Source organism: Hyla sarda, unplaced genomic scaffold (assembly GCF_029499605.1).
Source record: "Hyla sarda isolate aHylSar1 unplaced genomic scaffold, aHylSar1.hap1 scaffold_624, whole genome shotgun sequence".
NCBI lineage: Eukaryota > Metazoa > Chordata > Amphibia > Anura > Hylidae > Hyla > Hyla sarda.
The window spans coordinates 172,975-193,719 of NW_026610639.1; the positions used below are offsets into that span (position 1 = coordinate 172,975).

The 20,745-nt window shown below is 46.2% G+C and overlaps 8 non-coding genes and 1 pseudogene across 8 annotated transcripts; all 9 read right to left on the bottom strand.

Annotated features, from left to right (window-relative positions):
- Positions 1–1,951: 1,951 nt before the first annotated feature.
- On the bottom strand, positions 1,952–2,142 carry LOC130341773 (U2 spliceosomal RNA). The gene has a single exon (XR_008881548.1). It is a non-coding gene; the product is annotated as a U2 spliceosomal RNA (small nuclear RNA).
- Positions 2,143–4,230: 2,088 nt separating this feature from the next.
- Positions 4,231–4,421, bottom strand: LOC130341684 (U2 spliceosomal RNA). The gene has a single exon (XR_008881476.1). It is a non-coding gene; the product is annotated as a U2 spliceosomal RNA (small nuclear RNA).
- A 2,086-nt stretch (positions 4,422–6,507) lies between these two features.
- Positions 6,508–6,698, bottom strand: LOC130341685 (U2 spliceosomal RNA). Its single transcript, XR_008881477.1, has one exon. It is a non-coding gene; the product is annotated as a U2 spliceosomal RNA (small nuclear RNA).
- A 2,081-nt stretch (positions 6,699–8,779) lies between these two features.
- On the bottom strand, positions 8,780–8,970 carry LOC130341697 (U2 spliceosomal RNA). Its single transcript, XR_008881488.1, has one exon. It is a non-coding gene; the product is annotated as a U2 spliceosomal RNA (small nuclear RNA).
- A 2,085-nt stretch (positions 8,971–11,055) lies between these two features.
- On the bottom strand, positions 11,056–11,246 carry LOC130341686 (U2 spliceosomal RNA). The gene has a single exon (XR_008881478.1). It is a non-coding gene; the product is annotated as a U2 spliceosomal RNA (small nuclear RNA).
- Positions 11,247–13,337: 2,091 nt separating this feature from the next.
- On the bottom strand, positions 13,338–13,528 carry LOC130341687 (U2 spliceosomal RNA). Its single transcript, XR_008881479.1, has one exon. It is a non-coding gene; the product is annotated as a U2 spliceosomal RNA (small nuclear RNA).
- A 2,093-nt stretch (positions 13,529–15,621) lies between these two features.
- Positions 15,622–15,802, bottom strand: LOC130341698 (U2 spliceosomal RNA; annotated as a pseudogene).
- A 2,091-nt stretch (positions 15,803–17,893) lies between these two features.
- Positions 17,894–18,084, bottom strand: LOC130341688 (U2 spliceosomal RNA). Its single transcript, XR_008881480.1, has one exon. It is a non-coding gene; the product is annotated as a U2 spliceosomal RNA (small nuclear RNA).
- Positions 18,085–20,174: 2,090 nt separating this feature from the next.
- LOC130341690 (U2 spliceosomal RNA) lies at positions 20,175–20,365 on the bottom strand. Its single transcript, XR_008881482.1, has one exon. It is a non-coding gene; the product is annotated as a U2 spliceosomal RNA (small nuclear RNA).
- Positions 20,366–20,745: the final 380 nt, after the last annotated feature.

Consider the following 20,745-nt stretch of genomic DNA (forward strand, 5'->3'; position numbering starts at 1 on the left):
CTAAACCCATACCATTATTGCTAAGCAGCAAGACAGGGGCCCATTGCACTCCCACGGGGCCTTTTTAAATGCAATCCATAACCCGGATTTGCCAGGAACCCTTCTTACTCCTCCTACTTGCATGTGACACTGGGCTTAGGATCTGCATAGGAAACACACACACAAGCACACACCTACCTTTGTTGCCTGCAGATGCCTCCTTGGCTGTCCCCAAACGGTATCAAACCAACACCCACGGGAAGCTGTAAGCATAGAGGACATGCCTGCACCCCATTGGACTTACCTGTGTGGGTTAAATCCGGGTTATTTGACAACCTATGGCGGTGATGGTTCTGCTCAGGCAGAGCAGTGCTGATGCTCCTCATAAAGCTGTCGCTGCTGTGAAGGTTCTAGGTGACATCACAAATCCCTTTGGTTACATACACAACAAAGCTGGGTTGTTGTTGTTTACACTCTGCAAGGCCTGTGGAAGTGAGTGACATCATAGCACTGTAGTTCTGAGGGTTCAAGATGGATGCAACAATCTCCTGTTGCTTCTATGAAGGCCGTAATAGACGACATCACCAAACAGCTCCATAGTCACATACACAGCAAAGGAGAGATGTTGTTTACACCTAGTGATGTCAGTGGTATTGAGTGACATCACAGCACAGTGCTAAGGCTCCTGGGCCTGGACACAGCAGCGGCTGCAATATCTCAACGGAGAATACGTTTATATCTATGTGTGTGTGTGCGCATATATATATATATATATATATATATATATATATATATATATATATTTCTCCGCCGAAATCACTTTTAAACCCATTTCCACCTTTTTTTCCCTTCTCTTCCTCTTACTTTTTTTTCACGTTTTTTTACGTTTTTCTCCTTTTCGCCTCTTTTCTGGGCGTATTATTCTTCTTTTTCTTCTTTTTTTCGTCTAATGCATACCCCATCAGTGCAGCAATGCTTATTCAATACCGCCAGCAGATGGAGACACTGGGGGATAATTTTCTAAGGATTTATACTGATTTTTCCTGTCTGAATTTGTCGCACAGAAAGTTGCAGGCCAAATATGTGTGACATTTCTGCGACTTTAGCTTCTAGAGCATTTTTACAACATTATACATAGGTGCTGAATACATAAAAAGCGACTGTTCAGCGACAGACAAGTCGCATCGGCTGAAAGTAGGCCAGAATGTCAGTCCATGTTGGAGCAGGTTTAGATACAGTCTAAAGCATAGATCTCAAAGTCTGTGCACAGAATTTAGCAAGGGCCTCGCACCTTCTGATGCATCAGGTAGGTGCACAATAGCATAGCCTAACCCTCTGTACTTTGGTCTATATTGATGCGGGACATAGACAGCCAGCTGATGACCAATCCATTAGTGCAATGGATGGCTGGAAGCATTTGTCTTTGCCTTTGCAATACCACAGAAGCAATGCATGGTCAATGTACAGCAATGACACACCTGTGTGAACAGCCAGGAGACCCCCCCCCCCATGTTATGTTACATAGTTACATAGTTAGTACGGTCGAAAAAAGACATATGTCCATCACGTTCAACCAGGGAATTAAGGGGTAGGGGTGTGGCGCGATATTGGGGAAGGGATGAGATTTTATATTTCTTCATAAGCATTAATCTTATTTTGTCAATTAGGAACATTCAGCACCCACCCGCTATCAAGGCAGCTGCCTATCATGTCATGCCCTACCTGCACAGGTGTGCTGGCTACTCAAATGATCCAATTAAGGAGGCCATTTAGTCAGCAGCAGCAGAAGTCCTGTGCCTGGACGCTCCAACAGGGGCCAGACACAAGCAGAAGCAGAAGCAGCAGAAGCAGCAGCAGCACCACCTTTTGTTTTTTGGCTGCAGCAGCAGCAAGGCCCACAGGGCTGGCTAGCTGGCTAGCCAGCAAGCAGGTAGCAATGAAAGTAGGAATCTTTCTTTTTAACCCTGTAAGGGGGTGGTGCACTGTACCCGAAGATACTGCCATATCGGGTCAATGCATAGGGCGACGGAAGCAAGCTTCGAAATCGGCCCCCGTTCTCAAAAATCCATTTAATATATGGTCCCCAGATAGGGGACGTATCAGATATTAAACTGATAAGAACAGATACTACACTTGATCTTAGCCAAAAGGCCGAGAAGCGATAACCGTGAAAGGGGCGGGCCCAACAAGGTCCCCTTCATGGGCACTATCACTGCTTGCTGTCAGGGAGGCTGCCAGACAATTTTCCATGCACACTCTGGGCTGGGGGGCAGTCAACCACCAGTACACACAGCAGAACCTAAACCCATACCATTATTGCTAAGCAGCAAGACAGGGGCCCATTGCACTCCCACGGGGCCTTTTTAAATGCAATCCATAACCCGGATTTGCCAGGAACCCTTCTTACTCCTCCTACTTGCATGTGACACTGGGCTTAGGATCTGCATAGGAAACACACACACAAGCACACACCTACCTTTGTTGCCTGCAGATGCCTCCTTGGCTGTCCCCAAACGGTATCAAACCAACACCCACGGGAAGCTGTAAGCATAGAGGACATGCCTGCACCCCATTGGACTTACCTGTGTGGGTTAAATCCGGGTTATTTGACAACCTATGGCGGTGATGGTTCTGCTCAGGCAGAGCAGTGCTGATGCTCCTCATAAAGCTGTCGCTGCTGTGAAGGTTCTAGGTGACATCACAAATCCCTTTGGTTACATACACAACAAAGCTGGGTTGTTGTTGTTTACACTCTGCAAGGCCTGTGGAAGTGAGTGACATCATAGCACTGTAGTTCTGAGGGTTCAAGATGGATGCAACAATCTCCTGTTGCTTCTATGAAGGCCGTAATAGACGACATCACCAAACAGCTCCATAGTCACATACACAGCAAAGGAGAGATGTTGTTTACACCTAGTGATGTCAGTGGTATTGAGTGACATCACAGCACAGTGCTAAGGCTCCTGGGCCTGGACACAGCAGCGGCTGCAATATCTCAACGGAGAATACGTTTATATCTATGTGTGTGTGTGCGCATATATATATATATATATATATATATATATATATATATATATATATTTCTCCGCCGAAATCACTTTTAAACCCATTTCCACCTTTTTTTCCCTTCTCTTCCTCTTACTTTTTTTTCACGTTTTTTTACGTTTTTCTCCTTTTCGCCTCTTTTCTGGGCGTATTATTCTTCTTTTTCTTCTTTTTTTTCGTCTAATGCATACCCCATCAGTGCAGCAATGCTTATTCAATACCGCCAGCAGATGGAGACACTGGGGGATAATTTTCTAAGGATTTATACTGATTTTTCCTGTCTGAATTTGTCGCACAGAAAGTTGCAGGCCAAATATGTGTGACATTTCTGCGACTTTAGCTTCTAGAGCATTTTTACAACATTATACATAGGTGCTGAATACATAAAAAGCGACTGTTCAGCGACAGACAAGTCGCATCGGCTGAAAGTAGGCCAGAATGTCAGTCCATGTTGGAGCAGGTTTAGATACAGTCTAAAGCATAGATCTCAAAGTCTGTGCACAGAATTTAGCAAGGGCCTCGCACCTTCTGATGCATCAGGTAGGTGCACAATAGCATAGCCTAACCCTCTGTACTTTGGTCTATATTGATGCGGGACATAGACAGCCAGCTGATGACCAATCCATTAGTGCAATGGATGGCTGGAAGCATTTGTCTTTGCCTTTGCAATACCACAGAAGCAATGCATGGTCAATGTACAGCAATGACACACCTGTGTGAACAGCCAGGAGACCCCCCCCCCCATGTTATGTTACATAGTTACATAGTTAGTACGGTCGAAAAAAGACATATGTCCATCACGTTCAACCAGGGAATTAAGGGGTAGGGGTGTGGCGCGATATTGGGGAAGGGATGAGATTTTATATTTCTTCATAAGCATTAATCTTATTTTGTCAATTAGGAACATTCAGCACCCACCCGCTATCAAGGCAGCTGCCTATCATGTCATGCCCTACCTGCACAGGTGTGCTGGCTACTCAAATGATCCAATTAAGGAGGCCATTTAGTCAGCAGCAGCAGAAGTCCTGTGCCTGGACGCTCCAACAGGGGCCAGACACAAGCAGAAGCAGAAGCAGCAGAAGCAGCAGCAGCACCACCTTTTGTTTTTTGGCTGCAGCAGCAGCAAGGCCCACAGGGCTGGCTAGCTGGCTAGCCAGCAAGCAGGTAGCAATGAAAGTAGGAATCTTTCTTTTTAACCCTGTAAGGGGGTGGTGCACTGTACCCGAAGATACTGCCATATCGGGTCAATGCATAGGGCGACGGAAGCAAGCTTCGAAATCGGCCCCCGTTCTCAAAAATCCATTTAATATATGGTCCCCAGATAGGGGACGTATCAGATATTAAACTGATAAGAACAGATACTACACTTGATCTTAGCCAAAAGGCCGAGAAGCGATAACCGTGAAAGGGGCGGGCCCAACAAGGTCCCCTTCATGGGCACTATCACTGCTTGCTGTCAGGGAGGCTGCCAGACAATTTTCCATGCACACTCTGGGCTGGGGGGCAGTCAACCACCAGTACACACAGCAGAACCTAAACCCATACCATTATTGCTAAGCAGCAAGACAGGGGCCCATTGCACTCCCACGGGGCCTTTTTAAATGCAATCCATAACCCGGATTTGCCAGGAACCCTTCTTACTCCTCCTACTTGCATGTGACACTGGGCTTAGGATCTGCATAGGAAACACACACACAAGCACACACCTACCTTTGTTGCCTGCAGATGCCTCCTTGGCTGTCCCCAAACGGTATCAAACCAACACCCACGGGAAGCTGTAAGCATAGAGGACATGCCTGCACCCCATTGGACTTACCTGTGTGGGTTAAATCCGGGTTATTTGACAACCTATGGCGGTGATGGTTCTGCTCAGGCAGAGCAGTGCTGATGCTCCTCATAAAGCTGTCGCTGCTGTGAAGGTTCTAGGTGACATCACAAATCCCTTTGGTTACATACACAACAAAGCTGGGTTGTTGTTGTTTACACTCTGCAAGGCCTGTGGAAGTGAGTGACATCATAGCACTGTAGTTCTGAGGGTTCAAGATGGATGCAACAATCTCCTGTTGCTTCTATGAAGGCCGTAATAGACGACATCACCAAACAGCTCCATAGTCACATACACAGCAAAGGAGAGATGTTGTTTACACCTAGTGATGTCAGTGGTATTGAGTGACATCACAGCACAGTGCTAAGGCTCCTGGGCCTGGACACAGCAGCGGCTGCAATATCTCAACGGAGAATACGTTTATATCTATGTGTGTGTGTGCGCATATATATATATATATATATATATATATATATATATATATATATTTCTCCGCCGAAATCACTTTTAAACCCATTTCCACCTTTTTTTCCCTTCTCTTCCTCTTACTTTTTTTTCACGTTTTTTTACGTTTTTCTCCTTTTCGCCTCTTTTCTGGGCGTATTATTCTTCTTTTTCTTCTTTTTTTTCGTCTAATGCATACCCCATCAGTGCAGCAATGCTTATTCAATACCGCCAGCAGATGGAGACACTGGGGGATAATTTTCTAAGGATTTATACTGATTTTTCCTGTCTGAATTTGTCGCACAGAAAGTTGCAGGCCAAATATGTGTGACATTTCTGCGACTTTAGCTTCTAGAGCATTTTTACAACATTATACATAGGTGCTGAATACATAAAAAGCGACTGTTCAGCGACAGACAAGTCGCATCGGCTGAAAGTAGGCCAGAATGTCAGTCCATGTTGGAGCAGGTTTAGATACAGTCTAAAGCATAGATCTCAAAGTCTGTGCACAGAATTTAGCAAGGGCCTCGCACCTTCTGATGCATCAGGTAGGTGCACAATAGCATAGCCTAACCCTCTGTACTTTGGTCTATATTGATGCGGGACATAGACAGCCAGCTGATGACCAATCCATTAGTGCAATGGATGGCTGGAAGCATTTGTCTTTGCCTTTGCAATACCACAGAAGCAATGCATGGTCAATGTACAGCAATGACACACCTGTGTGAACAGCCAGGAGACCCCCCCCCCCATGTTATGTTACATAGTTACATAGTTAGTACGGTCGAAAAAAGACATATGTCCATCACGTTCAACCAGGGAATTAAGGGGTAGGGGTGTGGCGCGATATTGGGGAAGGGATGAGATTTTATATTTCTTCATAAGCATTAATCTTATTTTGTCAATTAGGAACATTCAGCACCCACCCGCTATCAAGGCAGCTGCCTATCATGTCATGCCCTACCTGCACAGGTGTGCTGGCTACTCAAATGATCCAATTAAGGAGGCCATTTAGTCAGCAGCAGCAGAAGTCCTGTGCCTGGACGCTCCAACAGGGGCCAGACACAAGCAGAAGCAGAAGCAGCAGAAGCAGCAGCAGCACCACCTTTTGTTTTTTGGCTGCAGCAGCAGCAAGGCCCACAGGGCTGGCTAGCTGGCTAGCCAGCAAGCAGGTAGCAATGAAAGTAGGAATCTTTCTTTTTAACCCTGTAAGGGGGTGGTGCACTGTACCCGAAGATACTGCCATATCGGGTCAATGCATAGGGCGACGGAAGCAAGCTTCGAAATCGGCCCCCGTTCTCAAAAATCCATTTAATATATGGTCCCCAGATAGGGGACGTATCAGATATTAAACTGATAAGAACAGATACTACACTTGATCTTAGCCAAAAGGCCGAGAAGCGATAACCGTGAAAGGGGCGGGCCCAACAAGGTCCCCTTCATGGGCACTATCACTGCTTGCTGTCAGGGAGGCTGCCAGACAATTTTCCATGCACACTCTGGGCTGGGGGGCAGTCAACCACCAGTACACACAGCAGAACCTAAACCCATACCATTATTGCTAAGCAGCAAGACAGGGGCCCATTGCACTCCCACGGGGCCTTTTTAAATGCAATCCATAACCCGGATTTGCCAGGAACCCTTCTTACTCCTCCTACTTGCATGTGACACTGGGCTTAGGATCTGCATAGGAAACACACACACAAGCACACACCTACCTTTGTTGCCTGCAGATGCCTCCTTGGCTGTCCCCAAACGGTATCAAACCAACACCCACGGGAAGCTGTAAGCATAGAGGACATGCCTGCACCCCATTGGACTTACCTGTGTGGGTTAAATCCGGGTTATTTGACAACCTATGGCGGTGATGGTTCTGCTCAGGCAGAGCAGTGCTGATGCTCCTCATAAAGCTGTCGCTGCTGTGAAGGTTCTAGGTGACATCACAAATCCCTTTGGTTACATACACAACAAAGCTGGGTTGTTGTTGTTTACACTCTGCAAGGCCTGTGGAAGTGAGTGACATCATAGCACTGTAGTTCTGAGGGTTCAAGATGGATGCAACAATCTCCTGTTGCTTCTATGAAGGCCGTAATAGACGACATCACCAAACAGCTCCATAGTCACATACACAGCAAAGGAGAGATGTTGTTTACACCTAGTGATGTCAGTGGTATTGAGTGACATCACAGCACAGTGCTAAGGCTCCTGGGCCTGGACACAGCAGCGGCTGCAATATCTCAACGGAGAATACGTTTATATCTATGTGTGTGTGTGCGCATATATATATATATATATATATATATATATATATATATATTTCTCCGCCGAAATCACTTTTAAACCCATTTCCACCTTTTTTTCCCTTCTCTTCCTCTTACTTTTTTTTCACGTTTTTTTACGTTTTTCTCCTTTTCGCCTCTTTTCTGGGCGTATTATTCTCCTTTTTCTTCTTTTTTTTCGTCTAATGCATACCCCATCAGTGCAGCAATGCTTATTCAATACCGCCAGCAGATGGAGACACTGGGGGATAATTTTCTAAGGATTTATACTGATTTTTCCTGTCTGAATTTGTCGCACAGAAAGTTGCAGGCCAAATATGTGTGACATTTCTGCGACTTTAGCTTCTAGAGCATTTTTACAACATTATACATAGGTGCTGAATACATAAAAAGCGACTGTTCAGCGACAGACAAGTCGCATCGGCTGAAAGTAGGCCAGAATGTCAGTCCATGTTGGAGCAGGTTTAGATACAGTCTAAAGCATAGATCTCAAAGTCTGTGCACAGAATTTAGCAAGGGCCTCGCACCTTCTGATGCATCAGGTAGGTGCACAATAGCATAGCCTAACCCTCTGTACTTTGGTCTATATTGATGCGGGACATAGACAGCCAGCTGATGACCAATCCATTAGTGCAATGGATGGCTGGAAGCATTTGTCTTTGCCTTTGCAATACCACAGAAGCAATGCATGGTCAATGTACAGCAATGACACACCTGTGTGAACAGCCAGGAGACCCCCCCCCCATGTTATGTTACATAGTTACATAGTTAGTACGGTCGAAAAAAGACATATGTCCATCACGTTCAACCAGGGAATTAAGGGGTAGGGGTGTGGCGCGATATTGGGGAAGGGATGAGATTTTATATTTCTTCATAAGCATTAATCTTATTTTGTCAATTAGGAACATTCAGCACCCACCCGCTATCAAGGCAGCTGCCTATCATGTCATGCCCTACCTGCACAGGTGTGCTGGCTACTCAAATGATCCAATTAAGGAGGCCATTTAGTCAGCAGCAGCAGAAGTCCTGTGCCTGGACGCTCCAACAGGGGCCAGACACAAGCAGAAGCAGAAGCAGCAGAAGCAGCAGCAGCACCACCTTTTGTTTTTTGGCTGCAGCAGCAGCAAGGCCCACAGGGCTGGCTAGCTGGCTAGCCAGCAAGCAGGTAGCAATGAAAGTAGGAATCTTTCTTTTTAACCCTGTAAGGGGGTGGTGCACTGTACCCGAAGATACTGCCATATCGGGTCAATGCATAGGGCGACGGAAGCAAGCTTCGAAATCGGCCCCCGTTCTCAAAAATCCATTTAATATATGGTCCCCAGATAGGGGACGTATCAGATATTAAACTGATAAGAACAGATACTACACTTGATCTTAGCCATAAGGCCGAGAAGCGATAACCGTGAAAGGGGCGGGCCCAACAAGGTCCCCTTCATGGGCACTATCACTGCTTGCTGTCAGGGAGGCTGCCAGACAATTTTCCATGCACACTCTGGGCTGGGGGGCAGTCAACCACCAGTACACACAGCAGAACCTAAACCCATACCATTATTGCTAAGCAGCAAGACAGGGGCCCATTGCACTCCCACGGGGCCTTTTTAAATGCAATCCATAACCCGGATTTGCCAGGAACCCTTCTTACTCCTCCTACTTGCATGTGACACTGGGCTTAGGATCTGCATAGGAAACACACACACAAGCACACACCTACCTTTGTTGCCTGCAGATGCCTCCTTGGCTGTCCCCAAACGGTATCAAACCAACACCCACGGGAAGCTGTAAGCATAGAGGACATGCCTGCACCCCATTGGACTTAGCTGTGTGGGTTAAATCCGGGTTATTTGACAACCTATGGCGGTGATGGTTCTGCTCAGGCAGAGCAGTGCTGATGCTCCTCATAAAGCTGTCGCTGCTGTGAAGGTTCTAGGTGACATCACAAATCCCTTTGGTTACATACACAACAAAGCTGGGTTGTTGTTGTTTACACTCTGCAAGGCCTGTGGAAGTGAGTGACATCATAGCACTGTAGTTCTGAGGGTTCAAGATGGATGCAACAATCTCCTGTTGCTTCTATGAAGGCCGTAATAGACGACATCACCAAACAGCTCCATAGTCACATACACAGCAAAGGAGAGATGTTGTTTACACCTAGTGATGTCAGTGGTATTGAGTGACATCACAGCACAGTGCTAAGGCTCCTGGGCCTGGACACAGCAGCGGCTGCAATATCTCAACGGAGAATACGTTTATATCTATGTGTGTGTGTGCGCATATATATATATATATATATATATATATATATATATATATATTTCTCCGCCGAAATCACTTTTAAACCCATTTCCACCTTTTTTTCCCTTCTCTTCCTCTTACTTTTTTTTCACGTTTTTTTACGTTTTTCTCCTTTTCGCCTCTTTTCTGGGCGTATTATTCTTCTTTTTCTTCTTTTTTTTCGTCTAATGCATACCCCATCAGTGCAGCAATGCTTATTCAATACCGCCAGCAGATGGAGACACTGGGGGATAATTTTCTAAGGATTTATACTGATTTTTCCTGTCTGAATTTGTCGCACAGAAAGTTGCAGGCCAAATATGTGTGACATTTCTGCGACTTTAGCTTCTAGAGCATTTTTACAACATTATACATAGGTGCTGAATACATAAAAAGCGACTGTTCAGCGACAGACAAGTCGCATCGGCTGAAAGTAGGCCAGAATGTCAGTCCATGTTGGAGCAGGTTTAGATACAGTCTAAAGCATAGATCTCAAAGTCTGTGCACAGAATTTAGCAAGGGCCTCGCACCTTCTGATGCATCAGGTAGGTGCACAATAGCATAGCCTAACCCTCTGTACTTTGGTCTATATTGATGCGGGACATAGACAGCCAGCTGATGACCAATCCATTAGTGCAATGGATGGCTGGAAGCATTTGTCTTTGCCTTTGCAATACCACAGAAGCAATGCATGGTCAATGTACAGCAATGACACACCTGTGTGAACAGCCAGGAGACCCCCCCCCCCCATGTTATGTTACATAGTTACATAGTTAGTACGGTCGAAAAAAGACATATGTCCATCACGTTCAACCAGGGAATTAAGGGGTAGGGGTGTGGCGCGATATTGGGGAAGGGATGAGATTTTATATTTCTTCATAAGCATTAATCTTATTTTGTCAATTAGGAACATTCAGCACCCACCCGCTATCAAGGCAGCTGCCTATCATGTCATGCCCTACCTGCACAGGTGTGCTGGCTACTCAAATGATCCAATTAAGGAGGCCATTTAGTCAGCAGCAGCAGAAGTCCTGTGCCTGGACGCTCCAACAGGGGCCAGACACAAGCAGAAGCAGAAGCAGCAGAAGCAGCAGCAGCACCACCTTTTGTTTTTTGGCTGCAGCAGCAGCAAGGCCCACAGGGCTGGCTAGCTGGCTAGCCAGCAAGCAGGTAGCAATGAAAGTAGGAATCTTTCTTTTTAACCCTGTAAGGGGGTGGTGCACTGTACCCGAAGATACTGCCATATCGGGTCAATGCATAGGGCGACGGAAGCAAGCTTCGAAATCGGCCCCCGTTCTCAAAAATCCATTTAATATATGGTCCCCAGATAGGGGACGTATCAGATATTAAACTGATAAGAACAGATACTACACTTGATCTTAGCCAAAAGGCCGAGAAGCGATAACCGTGAAAGGGGCGGGCCCAACAAGGTCCCCTTCATGGGCACTATCACTGCTTGCTGTCAGGGAGGCTGCCAGACAATTTTCCATGCACACTCTGGGCTGGGGGGCAGTCAACCACCAGTACACACAGCAGAACCTAAACCCATACCATTATTGCTAAGCAGCAAGACAGGGGCCCATTGCACTCCCACGGGGCCTTTTTAAATGCAATCCATAACCCGGATTTGCCAGGAACCCTTCTTACTCCTCCTACTTGCATGTGACACTGGGCTTAGGATCTGCATAGGAAACACACACACAAGCACACACCTACCTTTGTTGCCTGCAGATGCCTCCTTGGCTGTCCCCAAACGGTATCAAACCAACACCCACGGGAAGCTGTAAGCATAGAGGACATGCCTGCACCCCATTGGACTTACCTGTGTGGGTTAAATCCGGGTTATTTGACAACCTATGGCGGTGATGGTTCTGCTCAGGCAGAGCAGTGCTGATGCTCCTCATAAAGCTGTCGCTGCTGTGAAGGTTCTAGGTGACATCACAAATCCCTTTGGTTACATACACAACAAAGCTGGGTTGTTGTTGTTTACACTCTGCAAGGCCTGTGGAAGTGAGTGACATCATAGCACTGTAGTTCTGAGGGTTCAAGATGGATGCAACAATCTCCTGTTGCTTCTATGAAGGCCGTAATAGACGACATCACCAAACAGCTCCATAGTCACATACACAGCAAAGGAGAGATGTTGTTTACACCTAGTGATGTCAGTGGTATTGAGTGACATCACAGCACAGTGCTAAGGCTCCTGGGCCTGGACACAGCAGCGGCTGCAATATCTCAACGGAGAATACGTTTATATCTATGTGTGTGTGTGCGCATATATATATATATATATATATATATATATATATATATATATATTTCTCCGCCGAAATCACTTTTAAACCCATTTCCACCTTTTTTTCCCTTCTCTTCCTCTTACTTTTTTTTCACGTTTTTTTACGTTTTTCTCCTTTTCGCCTCTTTTCTGGGCGTATTATTCTTCTTTTTCTTCTTTTTTTTCGTCTAATGCATACCCCATCAGTGCAGCAATGCTTATTCAATACCGCCAGCAGATGGAGACACTGGGGGATAATTTTCTAAGGATTTATACTGATTTTTCCTGTCTGAATTTGTCGCACAGAAAGTTGCAGGCCAAATATGTGTGACATTTCTGCGACTTTAGCTTCTAGAGCATTTTTACAACATTATACATAGGTGCTGAATACATAAAAAGCGACTGTTCAGCGACAGACAAGTCGCATCGGCTGAAAGTAGGCCAGAATGTCAGTCCATGTTGGAGCAGGTTTAGATACAGTCTAAAGCATAGATCTCAAAGTCTGTGCACAGAATTTAGCAAGGGCCTCGCACCTTCTGATGCATCAGGTAGGTGCACAATAGCATAGCCTAACCCTCTGTACTTTGGTCTATATTGATGCGGGACATAGACAGCCAGCTGATGACCAATCCATTAGTGCAATGGATGGCTGGAAGCATTTGTCTTTGCCTTTGCAATACCACAGAAGCAATGCATGGTCAATGTACAGCAATGACACACCTGTGTGAACAGCCAGGAGACCCCCCCCCCCCCCCCATGTTATGTTACATAGTTACATAGTTAGTACGGTCAAAAAAAGACATATGTCCATCACGTTCAACCAGGGAATTAAGGGGTAGGGGTGTGGCGCGATATTGGGGAAGGGATGAGATTTTATATTTCTTCATAAGCATTAATCTTATTTTGTCAATTAGGAACATTCAGCACCCACCCGCTATCAAGGCAGCTGCCTATCATGTCATGCCCTACCTGCACAGGTGTGCTGGCTACTCAAATGATCCAATTAAGGAGGCCATTTAGTCAGCAGCAGCAGAAGTCCTGTGCCTGGACGCTCCAACAGGGGCCAGACACAAGCAGAAGCAGAAGCAGCAGAAGCAGCAGCAGCACCACCTTTTGTTTTTTGGCTGCAGCAGCAGCAAGGCCCACAGGGCTGGCTAGCTGGCTAGCCAGCAAGCAGGTAGCAATGAAAGTAGGAATCTTTCTTTTTAACCCTGTAAGGGGGTGGTGCACTGTACCCGAAGATACTGCCATATCGGGTCAATGCATAGGGCGACGGAAGCAAGCTTCGAAATCGGCCCCCGTTCTCAAAAATCCATTTAATATATGGTCCCCAGATAGGGGACGTATCAGATATTAAACTGATAAGAACAGATACTACACTTGATCTTAGCCAAAAGGCCGAGAAGCGATAACCGTGAAAGGGGCGGGCCCAACAAGGTCCCCTTCATGGGCACTATCACTGCTTGCTGTCAGGGAGGCTGCCAGACAATTTTCCATGCACACTCTGGGCTGGGGGGCAGTCAACCACCAGTACACACAGCAGAACCTAAACCCATACCATTATTGCTAAGCAGCAAGACAGGGGCCCATTGCACTCCCACGGGGCCTTTTTAAATGCAATCCATAACCCGGATTTGCCAGGAACCCTTCTTACTCCTCCTACTTGCATGTGACACTGGGCTTAGGATCTGCATAGGAAACACACACACAAGCACACACCTACCTTTGTTGCCTGCAGATGCCTCCTTGGCTGTCCCCAAACGGTATCAAACCAACACCCACGGGAAGCTGTAAGCATAGAGGACATGCCTGCACCCCATTGGACTTACCTGTGTGGGTTAAATCCGGGTTATTTGACAACCTATGGCGGTGATGGTTCTGCTCAGGCAGAGCAGTGCTGATGCTCCTCATAAAGCTGTCGCTGCTGTGAAGGTTCTAGGTGACATCACAAATCCCTTTGGTTACATACACAACAAAGCTGGGTTGTTGTTGTTTACACTCTGCAAGGCCTGTGGAAGTGAGTGACATCATAGCACTGTAGTTCTGAGGGTTCAAGATGGATGCAACAATCTCCTGTTGCTTCTATGAAGGCCGTAATAGACGACATCACCAAACAGCTCCATAGTCACATACACAGCAAAGGAGAGATGTTGTTTACACCTAGTGATGTCAGTGGTATTGAGTGACATCACAGCACAGTGCTAAGGCTCCTGGGCCTGGACACAGCAGCGGCTGCAATATCTCAACGGAGAATACGTTTATATCTATGTGTGTGTGTGCGCATATATATATATATATATATATATATATATATATATATATATATATCTCCGCCGAAATCACTTTTAAACCCATTTCCACCTTTTTTTCCCTTCTCTTCCTCTTACTTTTTTTTCACGTTTTTTTACGTTTTTCTCCTTTTCGCCTCTTTTCTGGGCGTATTATTCTTCTTTTTCTTCTTTTTTTTCGTCTAATGCATACCCCATCAGTGCAGCAATGCTTATTCAATACCGCCAGCAGATGGAGACACTGGGGGATAATTTTCTAAGGATTTATACTGATTTTTCCTGTCTGAATTTGTCGCACAGAAAGTTGCAGGCCAAATATGTGTGACATTTCTGCGACTTTAGCTTCTAGAGCATTTTTACAACATTATACATAGGTGCTGAATACATAAAAAGCGACTGTTCAGCGACAGACAAGTCGCATCGGCTGAAAGTAGGCCAGAATGTCAGTCCATGTTGGAGCAGGTTTAGATACAGTCTAAAGCATAGATCTCAAAGTCTGTGCACAGAATTTAGCAAGGGCCTCGCACCTTCTGATGCATCAGGTAGGTGCACAATAGCATAGCCTAACCCTCTGTACTTTGGTCTATATTGATGCGGGACATAGACAGCCAGCTGATGACCAATCCATTAGTGCAATGGATGGCTGGAAGCATTTGTCTTTGCCTTTGCAATACCACAGAAGCAATGCATGGTCAATGTACAGCAATGACACACCTGTGTGAACAGCCAGGAGACCCCCCCCCCCCCCCCCCATGTTATGTTACATAGTTACATAGTTAGTACGGTCGAAAAAAGACATATGTCCATCACGTTCAACCAGGGAATTAAGGGGTAGGGGTGTGGCGCGATATTGGGGAAGGGATGAGATTTTATATTTCTTCATAAGCATTAATCTTATTTTGTCAATTAGGAACATTCAGCACCCACCCGCTATCAAGGCAGCTGCCTATCATGTCATGCCCTACCTGCACAGGTGTGCTGGCTACTCAAATGATCCAATTAAGGAGGCCATTTAGTCAGCAGCAGCAGAAGTCCTGTGCCTGGACGCTCCAACAGGGGCCAGACACAAGCAGAAGCAGAAGCAGCAGAAGCAGCAGCAGCACCACCTTTTGTTTTTTGGCTGCAGCAGCAGCAAGGCCCACAGGGCTGGCTAGCTGGCTAGCCAGCAAGCAGGTAGCAATGAAAGTAGGAATCTTTCTTTTTAACCCTGTAAGGGGGTGGTGCACTGTACCCGAAGATACTGCCATATCGGGTCAATACGGAAGCAAGCTTCGAAATCGGCCCCCGTTCTCAAAAATCCATTTAATATATGGTCCCCAGATAGGGGACGTATCAGATATTAAACTGATAAGAACAGATACTACACTTGATCTTAGCCAAAAGGCCGAGAAGCGATAACCGTGAAAGGGGCGGGCCCAACAAGGTCCCCTTCATGGGCACTATCACTGCTTGCTGTCAGGGAGGCTGCCAGACAATTTTCCATGCACACTCTGGGCTGGGGGGCAGTCAACCACCAGTACACACAGCAGAACCTAAACCCATACCATTATTGCTAAGCAGCAAGACAGGGGCCCATTGCACTCCCACGGGGCCTTTTTAAATGCAATCCATAACCCGGATTTGCCAGGAACCCTTCTTACTCCTCCTACTTGCATGTGACACTGGGCTTAGGATCTGCATAGGAAACACACACACAAGCACACACCTACCTTTGTTGCCTGCAGATGCCTCCTTGGCTGTCCCCAAACGGTATCAAACCAACACCCACGGGAAGCTGTAAGCATAGAGGACATGCCTGCATCCCATTGGACTTACCTGTGTGGGTTAAATCCGGGTTATTTGACAACCTATGGCGGTGATGGTTCTGCTCAGGCAGAGCAGTGCTGATGCTCCTCATAAAGCTGTCGCTGCTGTGAAGGTTCTAGGTGACATCACAAATCCCTTTGGTTACATACACAACAAAGCTGGGTTGTTGTTGTTTACACTCTGCAAGGCCTGTGGAAGTGAGTGACATCATAGCACTGTAGTTCTGAGGGTTCAAGATGGATGCAACAATCTCCTGTTGCTTCTATGAAGGCCGTAATAGACGACATCACCAAACAGCTCCATAGTCACATACACAGCAAAGGAGAGATGTTGTTTACACCTAGTGATGTCAGTGGTATTGAGTGACATCACAGCACAGTGCTAAGGCTCCTGGGCCTGGACACAGCAGCGGCTGCAATATCTCAACGGAGAATACGTTTATATCTATGTGTGTGTGTGCGCATATATATATATATATATATATATATATATATATATATATATATATATTTCTCCGCCGAAATCACTTTTAAACCCATTTCCACCTTTTTTTCCCTTCTCTTCCTCTTACTTTTTTTTCACGTTTTTTTACGTTTTTCTCCTTTTCGCCTCTTTTCTGGGCGTATTATTCTTCTTTTTCTTCTTTTTTTTCGTCTAATGCATACCCCATCAGTGCAGCAATGCTTATTCAATACCGCCAGCAGATGGAGACACTGGGGGATAATTTTCTAAGGATTTATACTGATTTTTCCTGTCTGAATTTGTCGCACAGAAAGTTGCAGGCCAAATATGTGTGACATTTCTGCGACTTTAGCTTCTAGAGCATTTTTACAACATTATACATAGGTGCTGAATACATAAAAAGCGACTGTTCAGCGACAGACAAGTCGCATCGGCTGAAAGTAGGCCAGAATGTCAGTCCATGTTGGAGCAGGTTTAGATACAGTCTAAAGCATAGATCTCAAAGTCTGTGCACAGAATTTAGCAAGGGCCTCGCACCTTCTGATGCATCAGGTAGGTGCACAATAGCATAGCCTAACCCTCTGTACTTTGGTCTATATTGATGCGGGACATAGACAGCCAGCTGATGACCAATCCATTAGTGCAATGGATGGCTGGAAGCATTTGTCTTTGCCTTTGCAATACCACAGAAGCAATGCATGGTCAATGTACAGCAATGACACACCTGTGTGAACAGCCAGGAGACCCCCCCCCCCCATGTTATGTTACATAGTTACATAGTTAGTACGGTCGAAAAAAGACATATGTCCATCACGTTCAACCAGGGAATTAAGGGGTAGGGGTGTGGCGCGATATTGGGGAAGGGATGAGATTTTATATTTCTTCATAAGCATTAATCTTATTTTGTCAATTAGGAACATTCAGCACCCACCCGCTATCAAGGCAGCTGCCTATCATGTCATGCCCTACCTGCACAGGTGTGCTGGCTACTCAAATGATCCAATTAAGGAGGCCATTTAGTCAGCAGCAGCAGAAGTCCTGTGCCTGGACGCTCCAACAGGGGCCAGACACAAGCAGAAGCAGAAGCAGCAGAAGCAGCAGCAGCACCACCTTTTGTTTTTTGGCTGCAGCAGCAGCAAGGCCCACAGGGCTGGCTAGCTGGCTAGCCAGCAAGCAGGTAGCAATGAAAGTAGGAATCTTTCTTTTTAACCCTGTAAGGGGGTGGTGCACTGTACCCGAAGATACTGCCATATCGGGTCAATGCATAGGGCGACGGAAGCAAGCTTCGAAATCGGCCCCCGTTCTCAAAAATCCATTTAATATATGGTCCCCAGATAGGGGACGTATCAGATATTAAACTGATAAGAACAGATACTACACTTGATCTTAGCCAAAAGGCCGAGAAGCGATAACCGTGAAAGGGGCGGGCCCAACAAGGTCCCCTTCATGGGCACTATCACTGCTTGCTGTCAGGGAGGCTGCCAGACAATTTTCCATGCACACTCTGGGCTGGGGGGCAGTCAACCACCAGTAAACACAGCAGAACCTAAACCCATACCATTATTGCTAAGCAGCAAGACAGGGGCCCATTGCACTCCCACGGGGCCTTTTTAAATGCAATCCATAACCCGGATTTGCCAGGAACCCTTCTTACTCCTCCTACTTGCATGTGACACTGGGCTTAGGATCTGCATAGGAAACACACACACAAGCACACACCTACCTTTGTTGCCTGCAGATGCCTCCTTGGCTGTCCCCAAACGGTATCAAACCAACACCCACGGGAAGCTGTAAGCATAGAGGACATGCCTGCACCCCATTGGACTTACCTGTGTGGGTTAAATCCGGGTTATTTGACAACCTATGGCGGTGATGGTTCTGCTCAGGCAGAGCAGTGCTGATGCTCCTCATAAAGCTGTCGCTGCTGTGAAGGTTCTAGGTGACATCACAAATCCCTTTGGTTACATACACAACAAAGCTGGGTTGTTGTTGTTTACACTCTGCAAGGCCTGTGGAAGTGAGTGACATCATAGCACTGTAGTTCTGAGGGTTCAAGATGGATGCAACAATCTCCTGTTGCTTCTATGAAGGCCGTAATAGACGACATCACCAAACAGCTCCATAGTCACATACACAGCAAAGGAGAGATGTTGTTTACACCTAGTGATGTCAGTGGTATTGAGTGACATCACAGCACAGTGCTAAGGCTCCTGGGCCTGGACACAGCAGCGGCTGCAATATCTCAACGGAGAATACGTTTATATCTATGTGTGTGTGTGCGCATATATATATATATATATATATATATATATATATATATATATATATTTCTCCGCCGAAATCACTTTTAAACCCATTTCCACCTTTTTTTCCCTTCTCTTCCTCTTACTTTTTTTTCACGTTTTTTTACGTTTTTCTCCTTTTCGCCTCTTTTCTGGGCGTATTATTCTTCTTTTTCTTCTTTTTTTTCGTCTAATGCATACCCCATCAGTGCAGCAATGCTTATTCAATACCGCCAGCAGATGGAGACACTGGGGGATAATTTTCTAAGGATTTATACTGATTTTTCCTGTCTGAATTTGTCGCACAGAAAGTTGCAGGCCAAATATGTGTGACATTTCTGCGACTTTAGCTTCTAGAGCATTTTTACAACATTATACATAGGTGCTGAATACATAAAAAGCGACTGTTCAGCGACAGACAAGTCGCATCGGCTGAAAGTAGGCCAGAATGTCAGTCCATGTTGGAGCAGGTTTAGATACAGTCTAAAGCATAGATCTCAAAGTCTGTGCACAGAATTTAGCAAGGGCCTCGCACCTTCTGATGCATCAGGTAGGTGCACAATAGCATAGCCTAACCCTCTGTACTTTGGTCTATATTGATGCGGGACATAGACAGCCAGCTGATGACCAATCCATTAGTGCAATGGATGGCTGGAAGCATTTGTCTTTGCCTTTGCAATACCACAGAAGCAATGCATGGTCAATGTACAGCAATGACACACCTGTGTGAACAGCCAGGAGACCCCCCCCCCCCCATGTTATGTTACATAGTTACATAGTTAGTACGGTCGAAAAAAGACATATGTCCATCACGTTCAACCAGGGAATTAAGGGGTAGGGGTGTGGCGCGATATTGGGGAAGGGATGAGATTTTATATTTCTTCATAAGCATTAATCTTATTTTGTCAATTAGGAACATTCAGCACCCACCCGCTATCAAGGCAGCTGCCTATCATGTCATGCCCTACCTGCACAGGTGTGCTGGCTACTCAAATGATCCAATTAAGGAGGCCATTTAGTCAGCAGCAGCAGAAGTCCTGTGCCTGGACGCTCCAACAGGGGCCAGACACAAGCAGAAGCAGAAGCAGCAGAAGCAGCAGCAGCACCACCTTTTGTTTTTTGGCTGCAGCAGCAGCAAGGCCCACAGGGCTGGCTAGCTGGCTAGCCAGCAAGCAGGTAGCAATGAAAGTAGGAATCTTTCTTTTTAACCCTGTAAGGGGGTGGTGCACTGTACCCGAAGATACTGCCATATCGGGTCAATGCATAGGGCGACGGAAGCAAGCTTCGAAATCGGCCCCCGTTCTCAAAAATCCATTTAATATATGGTCCCCAGATAGGGGACGTATCAGATATTAAACTGATAAGAACAGATACTACACTTGATCTTAGCCAAAAGGCCGAGAAGCGATAACCGTGAAAGGGGCGGGCCCAACAAGGTCCCCTTCATGGGCACTATCACTGCTTGCTGTCAGGGAGGCTGCCAGACAATTTTCCATGCACACTCTGGGCTGGGGGGCAGTCAACCACCAGTACACACAGCAGAACCTAAACCCATACCATTATTGCTAAGCAGCAAGACAGGGGCCCATTGCACTCCCACGGGGCCTTTTTAAATGCAATCCATAACCCGGATTTGCCAGGAACCCTTCTTACTCCTCCTACTTGCATGTGACACTGGGCTTAGGATCTGCATAGGAAACACACACACAAGCACACACCTACCTTTGTTGCCTGCAGATGCCTCCTTGGCTGTCCCCAAACGGTATCAAACCAACACCCACGGGAAGCT